Raw genomic sequence first — 20884 nt, forward strand, 5'->3', positions numbered from 1 at the left:
AGGAGCTCATGGACTTCTTTGTCTCTAAGATTGAGACCATCCGTTCAGCTGCCTCTGTCAATTCCCTTTCTTCCCCTAGCCCACTGTGCCAAACTTTCTGTAAGGTTCCCCCTACCCTAGCCCTAAACTCGCATCTTTCTCCAGTTTCTCTCCGATCTCGCCTCATGACCTCTCCGGGCTCATCTTGTCCACGAGACCGACTTCCTGCTCCCTCGACCCTATTCCCACCAAACTGCTAACCACCCAACTTCCTTTTCTGGCTCCCATGTTAGCTGACATTGTTAACGGTTCTTTCTCCTCAGGTACTGTCCCCCTCTCCCTCAAATCTGCCGTCATCACCCTCTCATCAAAAAAAAAACCCTTGACCTCCTCCCTCCTTGCAAACTACCACCCCATCTCCAACCTCCCTTTCCTCGCCAAAGTCCTTGAATGTTGTCGCCTCCCAAATCCGTGCCCATCTTTCCCGCAACTTCATGTTTGAATCCCTTCAATCAGGTTTCCGCCCCTGCCACAGTATCAAAACCGCTCTCATCAGTCACAAATGACATCCTTTGTGACGGTGACAAAGGTAAACTATCCCTCCTCGTCCTTCTTGACTTGTCTGCAACCTTTGACATGGTTGACCACTCCATCGTTCTCCAACGCCTCTCCACCGTCGTCCAGCTGGGTGGGTCTGCACTCGCCTGGTTCCATTCTTATCTATCTAATCGTAGCCAGAGAATCGCCTGCAACGGCTTCTCTTCTCGGTCCCGCATCGTTACCTCTGGTGCCCCCAAGGATCTATCCTTGGCCCCCTCCTATTTCTCATCTACATGTTGTCCCTTGGTGACATAATATGAAAACACAGCATCAGTTTCCACAAGTACGCTGACGACACCCAGCCCTACCTCACTACCACTTCTCTCGACCCCGCCACTGTCTCTAAATTGTCAGACCGCTTGTCCGACATGCAGTTCTGGAGGAGCAGAACTTTTCTCCAATTAAATAGTGGGAAGATCGAAGCCATTGCTTTCGGTCCCTGCCACAAACTCCGTTCCCTAGCCACTTCTTCTTTCGTATGATAGTAGCAAAGCAAATTAAATGTCAATATCTAAGTCAGATATCCAGGCCAAAGCTTCCGGTAACAGCGTGGATATCTTGTAGGCTGCCTGCGAATTTCCTCTGAGGGCAGTGCTCAATGATGTGCTCCAGGGTCTGATTAGGAGCTCCATAGTCCCATGATGGGGATGCTTTAATCTTCCACCTATGGAGAAGGTGGCAGCGTCTACCATGACCGGTTCTGAGGCGGTTGATGGTTGTCCACTGTTTACGAGGAAGGTTCGATCCTTCAGGTTGTACTGTGGGGTCCTCTACAAGGAATCTATTCCGTATGTCACAGCTCTTCCAAGCATTTCGCCATCAGTCATCAAGGCTAATGGGAGATCGCTGAACGTCTTCGGCGACGGTCCAAAATGGCCTTCTAGATTTGAGCCAGTTTGGTGGCAGGTTGTTCAAGTTGGCCTGGTGTCTTTGCTGGTGTAGCGGTTGTATTCTCTGGAGACTCCATATTCGTGGCGTAGGTGTGCTGGTGCGATGTTTGCAAGAACAGGCAGCCAAGGTGTTGGTGTCGATAAAAGCGTACGGTGATAATTCTCAAAGAAGAATTCAGCTGGACATCAATGGATTTGACATGCGGACTCGATGGCCATGCCGGAGAGCAGCACTCCGCTGTAGAGTACACCAGGGCGAGTGCTGCCGTACGGAGGGTTTGAACGTCAGCTCCCCATGTGGATCCGGCCAGTTTCTGGGTCAAGTTGACTCTGCTCTTTAGTTTCTTCCCCAGGTTCTGGAGACATTGTCTATACGACAGGGTGCGATCAAGCATGACTCCTAAATAGGAGGTTTTTTTGGCATTGTTTACCTCTGCGCCGCAAAAGGAGACTTTCAATGCTTGGTTTGCTTGATGGGTGTTGAGGTAGAATGTCGAGGTGACGGTCTTTTGCAGGTCATCAACTCTTGGACACCAACGCCCTTCTGGAACCTTCTTCCCCTTCACTTTCCTCTGATCCCCCTTCTCCCAATCTCACCCCCTGCCGCGTTTTCACTATCCCCTCTGACCTTCCCCTCTCTGACCCCGAATGATCAGTCCTCAGCAAAGGCCTGAGCTTCACCCCCTTACGCCCCCACCTCAATGAATTTCGAGCTCGGCACGATGTTGAGCTCTTTTTCCACCGCTTTCGTCTCCATGCCCATTTCTCTGGCCAGAAGTCTTCCCCCCGCATGACTGACCCTTTCTCCTGCTTTCAGAATTCCCGTTCTACCTGGACCTCTCCCCCTGGCCTCTTACCCTCTCTAGATCTTTTCATCGCTAACTGCTGCCGTGACATCGGCCGTCTCCATTTCTCTGCTCCCCTCACTCACTCCAACCTACCTCCCTCTGAACTTGCAGCACTCCATTCTCTTAGATCCCACCCTGACATTGTCATTAAACCTGCTGACAAGGGTGGTGCTGTTGTTGTTTGGTGAACTGACCTCTACCTAGCGGAAGCTGAATGCCAACTCTCCGGCACCTCCTCCTACCTCCACCTGGACCATGACCCCACTACCGAACATCAAACTACTATTTCCAAGCCTGTCACTGACCTCATCTCCTCTGGAGATCTTCCCCCCGCGGCCACCAACCTCAGTTGCCCAACCCCGCACAGCCCGCTTCTACCTCCTTCCCAAGATCCACAAACAGGACTGCCCTGGTAGACCCATCGTTTCAGCCTGTTCTTGCCCCATGGAACTTATCTCTTCCTATCTCAACTCTATCTTTTCTCCCCTTGTCCAGTCTCTTCCCACCTACATCCGCGACTCTTCGGATGCCCTCCACCACTTTAACAGTTTCCAGTTTCCTGGCTGAAATAAAGAATAGATTTGCCTTCCAAAATTAGGCTTTATTAACTTTAAAATCGGCAGCATATCTTTCTACATCCAGTCCCAACTAAAGCTAGAAAAGGACTGAATTTAAGGTAGCCACAACACATCATGTGATCATCAACTACCAATGAGATTACAACACATATCCCAAGGCAGTTAACAAACAACGAATCACAATACTTTTACTAATCAAGGAATAATCACCACATTCACCCCTCCTTTAAAATATACTCCAACCTAATAACTTTTACAATTTACAATTAATTATTTACAACTAAACTATGCACGAGAATAAAACTATTTACATAACACAATACTAAATGAACAACAATAATAACATTACGCATAAGTATTAAGTATCTCTCAACTAAAACAATATACTATAATATTTCAACAATTTTTAAAACATTACTATCAATTTAAAAGTCCATTTTCAATCGGTCGACCGGATATCTTGTTCGTGTCGACCTTCTTAACCTTGGTGAAATTCCTTGCCCTTCCACGCCAGAAGGCACAGAAGTATCTTCAACAGGAAGGCTATCCATATCCCGATTCTCAACGGTTTCCGGATTAGAAATCCCATCAGAAGATGAACTGGGACGGTCATAAACATCTATCAAAGGCTGACTAATAGAAGTATGATTATCTGCAATCGGATTGGAAATATTCGTAGTATCTGTAACAGCATCCACATTATCCGAATCATGACCATTATTATTATCCTCAGAAGAGGGCTGGCCCCCACAAGGAGCCAAGTCTTTAATTGAAACAGTACTTTCTTTCCCATCTTGGAATCGAATATGAGCATATTGGGAATTTGCCTCCAACAGCTCCACCTCCTCCACCAAGGGGTCATATTTTGACAATCTAACATGGCGTCGAAGCAACACAGGTCCCTGCATAGTAAGCCATGAAGGTACCGAATATCCCGTAGTAGATCTCCGCGGATAGTTAAAGAGCCTTTCATGGGGGGTCACATTAGTAGCCGTTGAAAGCAATGATCTAATGGAATGCAGGGCATCAGGCAGTACCATTTCCCATTGTGTATTCTTAAGGTTCCGGGATGTCAACGCCAACATAACTGCCTTCCAGATCACCCCATTGTATCGTTCGCACTGTCCATTACCCTGGGGATTATACGGGGTAGTTCGACTAGTAGAAATTCCCCGACTCTGAAGGTATTCCTTCAACTGGGAAGACATAAAAGAACTTCCCTGATCCGAATGGATATACGCAGGCATCCCAAAGATGACAAAAAGTTGAGTCAAACATTTAATAACTGTAGCAGCTGATACATCTGCACAAGGAAAAGCAAAAGGGAACCTTGAAAACTCAGCCACAACAGTAAATATATATCGGTTTTGAGTAGTTGAAGGAAGAGGTCCCTTAAAATCAACACTCAAACGTTCAAAAGGAGAAGTAGCCTTTATAAGATGAGCTCGTTGAGGCTTAAAGAAATTCGGTTTACACCGAGCACAGATAGAACATGATGAAGTCATCCGCTTGACGTCTTCAACTGAAAAAGGCAAGTTCTTACTGCGTACAAAGTGTATCATCCTCGTAACCCCAGGATGACATAAGGCATTGTGAAGATTAATAAGCGTATCTCCGTGAATCACCGAACAATAAGCCCTTGACAGTGCATCAGCAGCAACATTATCCTTCCCCGGACGATAAACTATGTCAAAATGGTAACATGCCAACTCAATCCTCCATCTCATTATTTTATCATTTTTAATCTTTCCAAAATGTTTAACATCAAACATAAAGGACACAGATTTTTGGTCAGTTACCAACGTGAAATGTCGCCCCGATAAATAATGTCTCCATTTACGCAATGCTTCTACTATTGCGTATGCCTCTTTTTCTATTGAGGAATGTCTTTTTTCACTATTATTCAAAGTACGTGAGAAAAAGGCCACAGGTCTTCCATTTTGGTTCAAAGTAGCCCCAATTGCAAAATCCGAAGCATCCGTCTCAATCACAAAGGGAACCTGCTCATCAATGGAATGCACAACTGCTCCTAAAATATCCTTTTTAAAATTCTCAAAACATGTCCTGGCCTCCCATAATAGAGGATATGTCGTAACCTGAATAAGAGGCCGGATCTTCCGTGAAAAATTTGCAATCCAATTAGAATAATAAGAAAACAGTCCAACAACTCGTTGCAAAGCCTTAGAATTAGTAGGACAAGGTAAATCGATCAATGGTCGCAGACGTTCTGGATCTGGTTTAATCTTATTTCCCAAAATAATATACCCCAATAGATTTACCTCAGTAGTCGAAAAGACACATTTCTCTTTGTTAAAAGTTAAACCAACTTTTTCCGCAGCTTGAAGGAATCTTTTTAAATTAGAATCATGCTCCACCCTTGATTTGCCACACACTGTGATGTCATCTAAGTATGAAAAGGTGTCAGAGAGGGAGTTATCACTTATAAAAGCATCCATTGCCCGTTGAAAACAAGCAACACCATTAGTAACACCAAATGGTATTCGGCAAAACTGATACAGCTTTCCACCAGCCTCAAAGGCCGTATATGGTTGATCCTTCTTAACAATAGGAATCTGATGATAAGCACTCTTTAAATCAATAGTGCTAAAAACTTTATACCGAGATACTTTATTGATAAGCTCATCAATCTTCGGCAAAGGGTACGCATCTAATTGAGTATACCTATTAATAGTTTGGGAATAGTCTATCACCATTCGTTTCTTGTGTCTCTCATTAGTCGTGACAACTACCTGTGCTCGCCAAGGCGAACAACTAGGTTCAACGATTCCTTCCAATAAGGGACGTTAAACTTCAGAATTAATAAATTCTCTATCCTGACTACTATATCTTCTTGACTTAGTAGCAATTGGCTTACAATCCGACATCAAATTGGAAAAAAGTGATAATGGAGGAATAGATAAAGAGGTTAATCCACAAATAGATAAAGGTGGCTTAGTCCCTCCAAATGAAAGACTAAGAGACTCGTGTAACTGAAGCACATCATGTCCAATCAAAATATCCGCACAGAGATTAGGCAAAACAGATAGGCGTATATCAGTATACGTATTACCCAGAAGAACCATTTTCACAAAGCAACAACCAGCTATTTGTGAAGTAAGGGTCGTCTGAGCCATACACACCTGATACGTAACAGGCAAAATTTTCAAATGCTTCTCCTTCGCAAACTGAAAACTTATAAAACTCTCAGTACTGCCCGTATCTATAAGGGCCTTCACTTCCAACCCATTAACTTGAGCCGTAACTATAGCTTTGTTTAGGCCATGAGCAAATGCAGCAGAAATTGATGCAATAAACGCCCTATCTAAAGGCTGAATAGTCACAGAAGAGGTAGTGGAGGAAGACCCTCCCACACCAGGAGAAGGGAAGGTAATTGAACCTGATGATTTGCACACACGTGCATAATGACCTCTCTTGCCGCATTTACTACACACAGCCTCCCGAGCAGGGCACTTCAGACGAGGGTGCCGGATATTCCCACAAAAATAACACTTCTGAATCCTAGAGGCAACGGCCGCCGAAGTAGAAACTGTTTCAAAATCTAGTAAACCACTCCCATTAAGTCCACATAATTCCTTTTCATCCGAAACTGCCGAAACCATAGGCGCAGGCCGATTAAAAAGAGCATAAGAATCCGAACTTCTCTGAGCCATATCCAATGTAGAAGCTTGCTCAAAAGCACTTTTAAGATCCAGAGTCTTATTTTCTAACAACCGCTGACAAATTGATCTAGACAGTAATCCATTAATAAAAGCATCCCGCACCGATTCGTCCTTATATTCTTCAGCCGTCACAGCCTTATAATTACAGTCAACACTAAGGCACCGAAGTGCTTGTAAATAAGTATCCAAAGATTCTCCCACCTGCTGCCTACGGGCAGATAGAAGATGACGTGCAAATACCTCATTCTTTGGTTTAACAAAAATCTTTTCCAATGTAGAAGTAGCCTCTTCATAAGCTTTACAGTGCAAAATATATTTATATACATCCGAGTCAATGTAGTTGATCAGCATATTCAGCTTATTTAGAGCCTCTTGATCCAACACGCCCAAAAAGTTTTTAAATGTACAATACCAATGTTTCCATTTATCATCCACTCCAGCAGAATTGGGGTCAGCCTTGAATCGTTCTGGTTGAAGATATCGCTCCATTCTAACATAAAGTTAATAAATTGAAATAAAGAATAGATTTGCCTTCCAAAATTAGGCTTTATTAACTTTAAAATCGGCAGCATATCTTTCTACATCCAGTCCCAACTAAAGCTAGAAAAGGACTGAATTTAAGGTAGCCACAACACATCATGTGATCATCAACTACCAATGAGATTACAACACATATCCCAAGGCAGTTAACAAACAACGAATCACAATACTTTTACTAATCAAGGAATAATCACCACACTGGCCCCAACTGCTTCCTTTTCACCATGGATGTACAATCCCTCTACACCGCCATCCCCCACCAGGATGGCCTGAGGGTGCTCCGCTTCTTCCTTGAACAGAGGCCCGACCAGTCCCCACCCACCACTACCCTCCTCCGCCTGGCTGAACTTGTTCTCACATTGAACAACTTCTCCTTTAACTCCACTCACTTCCTCCAAATCAAAGGTGTTGCTATGGGTACCCGCATGGGTCCTAGCTATGCCTGCCTTTTCATGGGATATGTGGAACACTCTTTGTTCCAGTCCTACTCGGGTCCCCTCCCTCACCTCTTTTTCCGATACATTGATGACTGTATTGGTGCCATTTCCTGCTCTCGCCCTGAACTAGACAATTTCATTCACTTTGCCTCCAATTTCCACCCTTCCCTCACCTTCACATGGTCCATCTCTGACTCTTCCCTTCCCTTCCTCGACTTCTCCGTCTCCATCTCTGGGAATAGGTTATTGACCAATATTCACTACAAGCCCACTGACTCCCACAGCTACCTGGACTACACTTCCTCCCACCCCGCCTCCTGTAAGGACTCTATTCCATTCTCCCAGTTTCTCCGTCTCCGCCGCATCTGCTCCGACGATGCCACCTTCCACACCAGTGCTTCCGACATGTCTTCCTTTTTCCTCAACCGAGGATTCCCCTCTACCGTGGTTGACACGGCCCTCGACCGTGTCCGTTCTATCTCCCGCACTTCTGCCCTCACCCCTGCCCCTCCCTCCCGGAACCACAATAGGGTTCCCCTTGCCCTCACCTTTCACCCCACCAGCCTCCACATTCAACTGATCATCCTCCACCATTTCCGCCACCTCCAAACTGATCCCACCACCAAACACATCTTCCCCTCCGCTCCCCTTTCAGCATTCCGTAGGGACTGCTCCCTCCGAGACACCCTAGTCCACTCCTCTATCACCCCCATGTGAGGGTGCTGGTCAGTTCCTTCAGTAACCCCTAGATGGCACCTTCACTTGTTTGTTTCCCTTTGTTAATTGTTACTAGTTTCTCCTGTTTATTACTTAACTGCCTTTTATTAGGTTTATTGGTTTCACCTGTTTTTGCTTGTATTTAAGTTCTGTGGTTTCTTCCCTCTGTGCTCAGTCTTGACAAGGTGCTTAGTCTTGACAAGCCTGTTGCCCTGTGGTAGCTTGTCATGAGCTCAGTCTTGACAAGCCGGTTGTCAGTGGTAGCTTGTCTTGAGTTCCTATCTTGACAAGCCATTTGCCTGTGGTAGCTTGTCTTGGGCTAAGTCTTGACAAGCCGGTTGCCTAAGTGGTTGCTTGTCTTGGGCTCCTATTTCTATAACTGTTTATCTGTGTTATGTTTTTGTTTGTATTTAAGTTCTGTGGTTCTTCCCTTTGTGCTCAGTCTTGACAAGTTGCTCAGTCTTGACAAGTGGCTTAGTCTTGACAAGCCAGTTGCCCTGTGGTAGCTTGTCTTGAGCTCAGTCTTGACAAGCCGGTTGCCTCATGGTAGCTTGTCTTGAGTTCCTATCTTGACTAGCCGTTTGCCTATGTGGTAGCTTGTCTTGAGCTCTTATGTTTGTAACTGTTTACCTGTGTGATTCTAGTAAAGTACTGTTATTTAAGACTGCATACCTGCTTCTCGCCTCGTCTGTCTGCACTTGGGTCCAGAACCAGCCTCGCCCTGACAACTGCCCTGACACCCCAGCACCCCTTCCCCTTTGCCTGGCACCTTCCCGTGCAAGCGCAGGAGATGTAACACCTGCCCTTATACCTCCCCCCTTCCCACTGTCCAGGGCCCCAAACACCCCTTCCAGGTGAAACAGCGATTTACTTGTACTTCTTGCAATCTAGTATAATGTATTCGCTGCTCACGATGCGGTCTCCTCTAGATTGGGGAGACCAAACGCAGATTGGGTGACCGCTTTGCGGAACACCACCGTTCAGTACATAACGGTGACCCCGAGCTTCCGGTCGCCTGTCATTTTAATTCACCACCCCATTCCCACTCGGACCTCACCATCCTTGGCCTCTTGCATTGTTCCACGGAAGCTCAACGTAAACTCGAGGAACAGCACCTCATCTTCCGATTAGGCACTTTACAGCCCTCCGGACTCAATATCGAGTTCAACAATTTCAGATCATAACCTCGGCCCCTATTACATTTTTACTTATATTTTTTATCCACACCTTTGTTTTGGTTTCCCTCCCCCTTTCCTTTTTTTTCTCTCTCCCACATGGCAGCTGTCTCCCATTCTGCCAGCGCATTTCACACCTAATCTGAGCCGTCTTTTGTCTCCACTAGTCCTATCACCATCTCGTCTCATTTTGAATACCTCTTAATGTCTCTTCTCTTTTGTTCTCTCCCAGCCCGGCCTCTTAATCTAGTTCATTCCCTGTGCCTCTTTAGTCTTGATAAAGGGTTTTAACCCAAAACGTTGACTCTAACTTCTCTCCACGGATGTTGCCTGGCCTGCTGAGTTTTTCCAGCATTTTTTGTTGTTATTTCGGATTTCCAGCATCTGCAGTATTTTGCTATCGGTCTTTTGCAGGTTTGGCCGAAGTCGCCATCAGCGGAAGTAGGCCTCCATCCTCTGTAAATCACTGGTCAGAATCTCTTTGGTGATGGATGGATACATGTTTTGCGTGGCCAAGGCAATGTCATCAGCGTATACGAACTTGCAGGGCTCTGTTTTGGGCAGGCCACTGACTCCATCCCGCTCCCTAACATCTGTCTGAGGCTGAACCACACTGTTCGCAACCTTGTTGTCATATTCGACCCTGAAATGAGCTTCCAACCACATATCCACAGCATAACAAAGACCGCCTACTTCCACCTCCGTAACATCGCCCGTCTCCACCCTTGCCTCAGCTCATCCTCTAGACTTGACTATTCCAATGCACTCCTGGCTGGCCTCCCACATTCCACCCTATGTAAACTTGAGGTCATCCAAAACTCGGCTGTCCGTGTCCTAACCCGCACCAAGTCCTGTTTGCCCATCACCCGCTGTGCTCGCTGACCTACATTAAGCAGATCCTCAATTTCAAAATTCTCATCCTTGTTTTCAAATCCCTCCATGGCCTCGCCCCTCCCTATCTCTGTAATCTCCTTCAGCCCCACAATCCCCTGAGATATCTGCGCTCCTCTAATTCTGCCCTCTTGAGCATACCAGATTATAATCACTCAACCATTGGTGCCTTCTGTTGCCTAGGCTCTAAGCTCTGGAATTTCCTCCCTAAACCTCTCTACCTCTCTTTCCTCCTTTAAGACGCTCCTTAAAACCTACCTCTTTGACCAAGCTTTTGGTCACCTGCCCTAATTTCTTATGTGGCTCAGTGCCAAACTTTTTTGTCTTCTAATACTCCTGTGAAGCGCCTTGGGACGTTTTACTATGTTCAAGGTGCTATATAAATACAAGGTGTTGTTGTTGGTTTGGTGTAGTTTGGTTTGATTTGGTGTGGTTTGATTTGATTTGGTATGGTGTGGTTTGATTTGATTGGATGCGGTTTGATTTGGTGTGGTGTTATTTGGTGTGGTTTAGTTTGGTTTGGTGTAGTTTGATTTGATTTGGTGTGGTTTGGTTTAGTTTGATTTGGTGTATAGTTTGGTGAGGTGTGGTTTGGTGAGGTGAGGTGTGGTTTAGTTTGGTGAGGTGTGGTTTAGTTTGGTGAGGTGTGGTATAGTTTGGTGAGGTGTGGTATAGTTTGGTGAGTTGTGTTGTGGTATAGTTTGGTGTATAGTTTGGTGAGTTGTGGTTTAGTTTGGTGAGGTATGGTTTGGTGAGGTGAGGTAATAGTTTGGTGTATAGTTTGGTGAGTTGTGGTGTGGTTTAGTTTGGTGAGGTGAGGTATAGTTTGGTGAGTTGAGGTGTGGTTTAGTTTGGTGAGGTGTGGTTTGGTGAGGTATAGTTTGGTGAGTTGAGGTGTGGTTTAGTTTGGTGAGGTGTGGTTTGGTGAGGTAATAGTTTGGTGTGGTGAGTTGTGGTGTGGTTTAGTTTGGTGAATTGAGGTGTGGTAAGGTATAGTTTGGCGAGTTGTGGTATAGTTTGGTGAGTTGAGGTGTGGTTTAGTTTGGTGAGGCAAGGTATAGTTTGGTGAGTTGAGGTGTGGTTTAGTTTGGTGAGGTGTGGTTTGGTGTAGAGTTTGCTGAGGTGAGATATAGGGTGAGATGTGGTTTAGTTTGGTGTAGAGTTTGGTGAGGTGAGATATAGGGTGAGGTGTGGTTTAGTTTGGTGTAGAGTTTGGTAGGGTGAGATATAGGGTGAGGTGTGGTTTAGTTTGGTGAGTTGTGGTGTGGTTTAGTTTGGTGAGTTGTGGTGTGGTTTAGTTTGGTGAGGTGTGGTTTAGTTTGGTGAGGTCTGGTTTAGTTTGGTGTGGTGTGGTTTAGTTTGGTGAGGTGTGGTGAGGTGTGGTTTAGTGAGGTGAGGTGTGGTTTAGTTTGGTGAGTTGTGGTGTGGTTTAGTTTGGTGAGGTGTGGTTTAGTTTGGTGAGGTGAGGTGTGGTTTGGTGTAGAGTTTGGTGAGGTGAGATATAGGGTGAGATGTGGTTTAGTTTGGTGTAGAGTTTGGTGAGTTGAGGTGTGGTTTAGTTGGGTGGAGTTTGTTTGGTGAGGTGTGGTTTAGTTGGGTGGAGTTTGTTTGGTGAGGTGTGGTTTACTTGGGTGAAGTTTGTTTGGTGAGGTGTGGTTTAGTTGGTGAGGTGTGGTTTAGTTGGGTGGAGTTTGTTTGGTGAGGTGTGGTTTAGTTGGTGAGGTGTGGTTTAGTTGGGTGGAGTTTGTTTGGTGAGGTGTGGTTTAGTTTGGTGAGGTGTGGTTTAGTTGGTGAGGTGAGGTTCAGTTGGGTGAAGTTTGTTTGGTGAGGTGTGGTTTAGTTTGGTGAGGTGTGGTTTAGTTGGGTGGAGTTTGTTTGGTGAGGTGTGGTTTAGTTTGGTGAGGTGTGGTTTAGTTGGTGAGGTGTGGTTTAGCTGGGTGGAGTTTGTTTGGTGAGGTGTGGTTTAGTTTGGTGAGGTGTGGCTTAGTTTGGTGAGGTGTGGTTTAGTTGGGTGTGTTGTGTATGTACCTTTAAGAGAGAACTGCTTTTATGCTGTAGTACCGGCAGTGACCACACCTGTATATAAAGCAGTAGCAAGCTTCTGTACTTTCAGTTCCAGCATACTCTCTGTTCAGTAAACACCTCTTATTATTGTTCTCCTGCAGTCCGTGTGTTATTGATGCGTGGACACTACAGTGGTGACGAGCAGGTTCGAACTCGCCTGCAGTACTGCATCACCTCACGGGGATCCATCCCTGGGAAGAAGCTTCTTGGAGGTCGAAGCCAGAGCAACGGGCGTCGACCAGGGGCAACCGCCCAGTGATCCATCGGAGTCCAGAGAATTGCAGGGGAAGCTGTGGAAAGCTGGGCCTGGTTCTCCAATCGAGGTGTCCCAGCAGATTGGACTGGTAGCAGGTAGTGCGCTGACCCTTCCCGGACTGCGGCGGGCTAGAGCTCGGGCGAGCGGCTCTGTAAGGGGGCCGAGCAGCGTCGTCGGGAAGACAAAGAGAGAGAGAGGGTGGAGCGCACAGGGCGCGGCCGGTGCTCAAGACTCGGGCAGCGTTGAAAAAGAGACGCGCAGAAAGCCGCGGGGCGCCGCCATTACCTGTTAGAACGCGAGGAGCAGCATTGGCAGCAGGGGGAAGAAGAAAAAGCACGGGAGGCGCCATTTTAATCCTTGGGGAAGAAGGAAAAGCATGGGAGGCGCCATTTTAATCCATTGGGGAAAAAGGAAAAGCGCGGGAGGCACCATTTTAAACCACCCAAGATGCCGAAGAGTGACAACATCACTGTTTTCGATAACGAAATAGAAGACTGGACCACGTATGTGGAAAGAATTGAAGTGTACTGCAGGGCAAATGCGGTGGCCGCTGAAAAGAAGGCGTCGATATTATTAAATTTGATGGGCACGAGAACGTACAGCCTATTGCGAAATTTAATTACCCCAGCTAAACCAATGGAGAAAAATTTTGAAGAGATTGTCAATATCTTACAGGAACATCTAAACCCTACACCGCTGCTGATAGCAGAAAGATTCAAGTTCCATAAACGAAACCAGCACAAAGATGAGAGTAATGCTGACTATCTTACGGAACTACGCAAGTTATCAACACACTGCCAGTTCGGAACAGGACTGGCAGATACCTTAAGGGATAAGTTTGTCTGCGGGCTCCAGAGTGAAGGAACTCAGAAACGACTACTTTCGGAAAAGGACCTTACGCTAGAAAAGGCTTTCAGCATTGCAGTATCCTACGAAGCAGCAGCACGGGGAGCTGCGGAAATACAACAGAAACCGCAAGAATATAGCACTAATGGAATGGCATATGGAGCAGAAAAGTGCTATCGCTGCGGCAGAAGAACCCATGACCAGAAGGATTGCTGGGCTAAGGACAAAGTATGCAGGCAATGTGGAAAAACGGGACACATAGCACGAGTCTGCAGGTCGAGGAAGAAAACCAACACTAAAAGAACTACTAAGGAAAAGTACAAGAAAGTACAAAAGATGACGGACAGTAGTTCAGAAGACCAGAGTAGTGACAATGACTCCGGGAGCGGGGGACTAAGTTGTTTAAAGCTACACAACGTGATCGCAAAGGAGGATCACCGAACCATTTGGGTCACCCTCATGATAGCAGGGTCCCAAGTAAAGATGGAATTGGACACAGGATCAGCCCTAACAGTCATGAATCGACGAGACTACGAGCGGCTATTCTCACACATTCCTTTGAAGGATACGTCCATTGTCTTGAAGACATATACGGGGCAAAAAGTCTACCCCAGAGGAAAAATAAGGGTACCCGTTAAATACAACGGCAAGGAAACACAGGAACTGTATCTATATATATTGCAAGATGGAGGACCACCATTATTGGGACGTGAATGGATCCGAAAAATACAATTGGATTGGCATTCCATTCAGGCACTAACTGTGGCTGAAAAAAAGTTGATGACGCCACACCTGGATGACTGTCAAAAATTCTAACTGACGCGAAAGAGGTGTTCCAGCAAGGACTTGGGACTCTAAAAGGCGTAACGGCAATGATAAAAATTGAAGATAACGCAAACCCAAAATTTTTTAAGGCCAGACCGGTACCGTATGCGATCCGCCCAGCCGTTGAAGCAGAGCTGGAGAGTCTGGAGCGTTCGGGTGTGCTGTCCAAGGTGGACTGGAGCGAGTGGGCCACACCCATCGTCCCTGTAATGAAGAAATCATTGAGCAGCACGCCTGGGGAACCGAAGAAGGTTCGCATCTGTGGGGACTTTAAGGTTACTGTGAACCCAGTCCTTCACACGGTACAATATCCACTTCCGCGGATAGAGGATATTTTTGCCTCACTATCTGGGGGGAAACGCTTTACGAAGATTGATCTGGCCCAAGCGTATCTACAAATGAATCATCTAGGAAATACCTCACGATAAACACTCACAAAGGTCTTTACCAGTACAATCGACTGGTATTCGGGGTAGCATCAGCTCCGGCTATTTGGCAGAGGGCGATGGAACAAGTCCTGCAAGGGATCCCGGGGACCCAGTGTTATTTGGACGACATCCTGGTTACGGGCGAAAATGACAGTGAACACCTTGCCAACCTGGAGCAGGTGCTCACTAGATTACAAGAATATGGGCTACGAGCCAACCGCCCCAAATGCGAGTTTTTCAGGAAACAGATCTCGTATTGTGGCCACGTGATTGATGAAGAGGGGTTGCATAAGTCCCCAGACAAGATTGAGGCAGTAGTCAAGGCTCCAGCACCGGAAAATGTGTCACAACTGAGGTCGTTCCTCGGGTTGGTGAACTACTACCATAAGTTCTTGCCAAATTTGTCTACAATTCTGCACCCGCTGAATGCCCTGCTGCAAACTGGAGTAGCATGGAAGTGGAGTGATGAGTGTAAGCGTGCCTTTCAGAAATGTAAATGCCTAATCACTTCAAAAGAAGTATTGGCTCACTACAATCCATCACTACCGATTCGGTTGGCATGTGATGCATCTCCCTACGGCATTGGAACGGTGCTGTCGCACAAATTCCTTGACGGTTCAGAGAGGCCAATAGCCTTTGCGTCACACTTGTTAACATCAGCCGAGCGTAACTACGCCCAGATTGACAGGGAGGCCCTCAGCCTAGTGTGGGGGGTGAAGAAGTTCAATCACTACCTGCACGGGCAGAAATTTACCTTACTGACTGATCACCAGCCTCTTGTCTCCATTTTTAACCCAAAGAAGGGTGTTCCGGTGATGACGGCGCAACGGCTGCAAAGATGGTCCCTTTTTCTAGGAGCACATCAATACGACATAGAGTATAAGGGCACGAAACAGCATGGAAACGCTGATGGGCTGTCGCGCCTGCCGCTGCCTACAGTGGAGGAAGCACCTGCAGTGGACCCTGTTGAGATATTCCATTTGACCATAGTCGAATGTCTACCTGTTACAAACTCAAGTATAGAGAAGGAAACCCGAAATGACCCGACACTCTCTCGGGTCTATGATTTGACGGTGAAGGGATGGCCAGCACATGGTGACTCACTGTTGCCAGCATTCTCGCCAAGGAGAGAACAGCTGTCAGTGTGCCGTGGGACCTTGATGTGCGGATCCCGAGTGGTAATTCCACCCAAGTTGAGAGATAGATTGCTCAATGAGCTTCATGAGGGTCATCTGGGAGGGGTAAAAATGAAGAGCCTAGCCAGGGCGTTTGTGTGGTGGCCGGGAATCGATAAAGAAATCGAGGAAATGACCAAGAGATGCATAGGATGCCAGAAAGTCCAAAACGCTCCACCACAGGCCCCGCTACACCCATGGGAGTGGCCCTCATCTCCATGGCAACGGGTACACATTGATTTTGCTTGTCCATTTATGGACTCAATGCTTTTAATCACCGTGGATGCACATTCGAAATGGCCAGAGGTCATCAAAATGTCCTCCACCACCACGGAGGAAACTATTGCAGTCCTACGGACCATCTTCACCAGGAATGGCTTGCCAGAACAGATTTGCTCCGACAATGGGCCACAGTTTGTGTCCAAGGATTTCCGGAGGTTTTTGAGGAATAATGGGGTAAAGCATTACACATCCGCCCCATATCACCCAGCCACAAATGGATTGGCCGAGAGGTTTGTTCAAACCTTTAAAAAAGCAATAAAGGCGATGTATAATGACAACATACCACTGCAACACAAGGTGGATAATTTCTTGTTCGCTTACCGAAATGAGACACCTGCAGTCACCAACCAATCTCCAGCCATGATGTTCTTTAACCGTGGTTTACGATGTCGCCTGGACTTGCTCAAACCAAACATAAGACGAGATGTTGAGAATAAGCAATTCCAGCACATCAATGAAAGGCCAACCCGGAGCTTCAAGATAGGGCAACCAGTCTTGGCCCGCGACTACCGAACAGAAAAATGGCAGCCAGGAACGATATGCACACAGCAGGGACCACTAATGTACACAGTGGACGTTGGAGAGAGCATCGTGAGACGCCATGCTGACCAGATTCTAGAGTCACAGGAACAAGTCAAACACATACCACGAGCATGCGCACCTGGTGATGAACCCGAAGCACAGATTGCGTCTACCTCAGAATCAGTGGTATTGGAAGCTGACGAACCAACCAATGACAATGAGCCAGAATCGACTCTGCCGCAAGAACAGGATACTCGAGAAAGGTGCTATCCAGACAGGATCAGGAAGCCTCCTCAAAGACTGAATTTATAAATGTTTACTTTCAGCTGATGTATATAGTACAAAGAAAATTGTAATTGTAATTAGTTATTATTCAATTGTTAAATGAATGTTTTGTACTGGTTATCTAAAAGGGGAGGAATTGTTGTGTATGTACCTTTAAGAGAGAACTGCTTTTATGCTGTAGTACCGGCAGTGACCACACCTGTATATAAAGCAGTAGCAGGCTTCTGTACTTTCAGTTCCAGCATACTCTCTGTTCAGTAAACACCTGTTATTATCGTTCTCCTGCAGTCCGTGTGTTATTGATGCGCGGCCACGACAGGGTGGAGTTTGTTTGGTGAGGTGTGGTTTAGTTGGGTGGAGTTTGTTTGGTGAGGTGTGGTTTAGTTGCGTGGAGTTTGTTTGGTGAGGTGTGGTTTAGTTGGGTGGAATTAGTTTGGTGAGGTGTGGTTTAGTTGGGTGGAGTTTGTTTGGTGAGGTGTGGTTTAGTTTGGTGAGGTGAGGTTTAGTTGGGTGGAGTTTGTTTGGTGAGGTGAGGTTTAGTTGGGTGGAGTTTGTTTGGTGAGGTTTAGTTGGGTGGAGTTTGTTTGGTGAGGTTTAGTTGGGTGGAGTTTGTTTGGTGAGGTTTAGTTGGGTGGAGTTTGTTTGGTGAGGTTTAGTTGGGTGGGGTTTGTTTGATGAGGTGAGGTTTAGTTGGGTGGAGTTTGTTTGGTGAGGTTTAGTTGTGGAGTTAGTTTGTGATCTGTAGCCTCTCTCACTGAGCTGGCGCCTGTGACGTTAGGCGCATGCGCGGTGCGGAGCGGCCCGCGGGCTTCCAGTGTCGGCGGGGCCCGGCTTGTCAGACATGGCGGCGGCCTGAGTGAGTGAGTGACTCGGGGATGGCATAGCGGGGAGTCAAGTGTTGGCGGGAGGAGGACGGAGCAGGCCGGGCCGAAACCTGGGGTACCCGAGGTTACCGAGCCACCTCCGGGGAGCGGGGGGTATAGGCGGCCCAAAGATCGCCTCTTAGCTCCAGTCCACACCGCAGGCGGGAACGGGAGCGGGGAGCCGCGAAACGACCTGCGTCTCGGAGCGGCCGGTTAAAGAGTGTTTGCTGTTGCCCGGGCAACCGCTGGGTGGCTGGAGGAGAGAGAGAGAGGAGGGGGAAGGAGAGGTGAGGGTCTCGGGCTCTCCCCCCATTCCCTGTGGAGGGAGGTGAGGGTCTCCGGCTCTCCCCCATTCCCTGTGGAGGGAGGTGAGGGTCTCCGGCTCTTCCCCCATTTCCTGTGGAGGGAGGTGAGGGTCTCCGGCTCTCCCCCATTCCCTGTGGAGGGAGGTGAGGGTCTCCGGCTCTTCCCCCATTCCCTGTGGAGGGAGGTGAGGGTCTCCGGCGCCCCCCCCCCTTCCCTGTGGAGGTGGGCAGCACGGTGTTGAGCTCCCAAGGTAAGGATCCAACTCTCTCTCCCGGCTGTCTTGTGATTTATTGAGGCAGAGTGACTGACCTACCCGGTGTAGGCAGATCCAGGGACAGCAGTCACTGCAAACACCAGAGAATTTCATTCTCCATCCAGCTGAATATATTCTCGGTGTTAAAACCTACAATTTCTATCAGATAATTTCTGTAGCGTGTCTACCTTTTTTTTGGTTTCATTTCTCTGCCTTCATCTAGATGCACTCGTAATTACAGTTGTGGGGTTGCTCAATTTCAAAGCACATTGAGGTAAGATAAAATTAAACCAAATGTAAAAATAAGACAATGTCACATTAAATACATTTGTCGAATGGAGAAGTGATTGCATTAAAAAAAAACAGGCTGTGCCCCTTTCCTCTTGTTGGAATCTAGACAGCTGGCCTCCATAGGGAGTTAGTGAATGTCAGTATATTATTTCTCCATGAAGAGCACCACAGTTGAGCCCAATCCTTTCCTTGCCCAGCATCCATATGTGCACTTACTCGGAGAGATAACTGGATAACAATCAGGAATGGGCAATCTGACTAATCGTATTCCCCTCCCTAACCCAGGAATGCTGATGCTAATTTTGCCTCTTCTATTGATACTATTGTAGTCAGTGCTTCTTTGAACTTTTCTCCTTGTTTCTTCAAAGCTCCAAGTATATCACATTCTTCCTCTTTTATATCCTCGCCTACTCGTAACTCATTCCTAGGACTCATACTTTGAAGTTTCTTGCCTTCCTCAGTCTTTCCTTCCATCTTCAAGCTTTCAAAACACGAATATTGCAGCACTAATCACTACTTCCTGACTTATCTTGTCTTCTCTTATACTCTTGGTGGTGTCCTGTCCTATGTTTCAATTCTGTTCCCCTTTTCAACAAAAAACAAATGAAAGCATTTTTAATAGTGTCCTGCTGCCAAACATCTCACTGTACGGAGGATGTTTCACCATATTAGGAGCTGGATGATGATATGTTCCTGACTGTTTGAGGAAATGGTGATGCTGATGCTGTAGTTCATGTATATCAGCAGGTTTCTCATCCCAAGGTTGTCTTCAGCTGTTGTTGAACTTTTAATATCAATTTGAAAATGTGACTTGAAACAAACTGCATATTTCACACAGAAAAATTCAGCCCTGAGACTGACCTTTCCTGGTAGTGTGGTGGACATTCGCTGTATTATAAAAAGAAAATACTGCAGATGCTGGAAATCTGAAATAAAAACAGAAAATGCTGGAGATACTCAGCAGGTCAGGCAGCACCTGTGAAGAGAGAAACTGAGTTAACGTTTCAGGTTGATGACCTTTCGCTGTGTTATGGTATGGGACTTGGATGTCTAGGGCACCAAGTGACTGACACGTTGCAAGCTGCCCTGTGTAAGTCCTGCCACCATGCTGATGTCTATCATATAGCTGAGGAAGAGATTTTGAGATTCTGGACAAAAGCTGCTGGAAGAGGTTACTTTGAGGCCAGCTATGAGAATATATGTTTAGATATCTAGTTGCCTGTGAGGATTGAGTTGCGGCAAGGCACACAGCACTGATGAAGCTTCACCTCTCTAACTGGTGGAACCATCATTCACCGGGGTCTGGTGTGTCCATGTTTTGGTCAGGAGGAAGATGACAGTACACTCTCAAATCTTATGGTGTAGTCATTTTGGGGTCAAGATGGCTCCAAGATGGCATGTCTGGTAATGGAAATTCAGAACCAAGTCAACCCTCCGTGGCAGACTTGGTAAGCCGATACTTAACCTCGACAGCTCCATGGTATTCCATAGCTAATGACTGACCAGGAGCCGGGCTCACCATTGTTACATGGGGCTGGGATTCTTCCCATTTAGCTCCAGGAAACTCTGGAAGCCAAAGCCCTGACTAGCAAGCTAAAATGGCTAGACAAGCAGTGGGGAGCTTACAGGTGCTCTGTGTTGGTAGGCTGCACAGTTTTAGTTGGCCAAACTCCAGCAGTCCACCTGCACACAATAGGGGGAGGGGGAATTGTAACCCTAAACCATGGCCAGGCCAACCTGCACTAAGACATGGGTTAGTGGGCTTATGCCCCAATGGCAAAAGAGTGCAGACAAACAGAAATTCTACCTGTGGATTTCTCAGTTATTGGTTTACAGAATCTTAGTTATGTTGATGGATTTTCATGCCTGTTGCTGCCCAAACATCTGGTGCCCTTAGTTGTGTACCTGCCCTACCAGTTCATGGTATGGATTTCAGGAACACAGGAATTTCTAGACGAAAAAAGACCAAGATCCATATAGTTCACCTTCTACCATCCATGATACAATGACAATGGAATTGCTGACTAATCATAGCAATCAATCGCTATCAATTAGTTTACAATAGACCCATGAGGTGAGGAAGAACCCCAGTGGTGGAGAGAAAGAAAGGACTTGCATTTCTATAGCACCTTCCACGACCTCAGGACATCCCA

General features: G+C 46.7%; 1 protein-coding gene across 4 annotated transcripts in view; it reads left to right on the forward strand.

Moving 5' to 3' along the window:
* Nucleotides 1-17776: 17776 nt before the first annotated feature.
* cep83 (centrosomal protein 83) overlaps nucleotides 17777-20884 on the forward strand; it is a 104199-nt gene continuing 101091 nt past the window's right edge. The window contains exon 1 of one of the 4 annotated variants that reach the window (XM_086009827.1): nucleotides 17777-17874. The gene's annotated coding sequence lies outside the window, so the exon portion shown is untranslated. Of the gene's footprint in view, nucleotides 17883-18619; nucleotides 18715-20884 lie in introns of those variants that run through there. The other 3 variants (XM_086009825.1, XM_086009828.1, XM_086009829.1) reach the window with 3 other exon arrangements.

The sequence above is a fragment of the Somniosus microcephalus genome, chromosome 17 (assembly GCF_052327205.1).
Source record: "Somniosus microcephalus isolate GS21.2 chromosome 17, FLI_Smic_1.0, whole genome shotgun sequence".
Taxonomy (NCBI): Eukaryota; Metazoa; Chordata; class Chondrichthyes; order Squaliformes; family Somniosidae; genus Somniosus; species Somniosus microcephalus.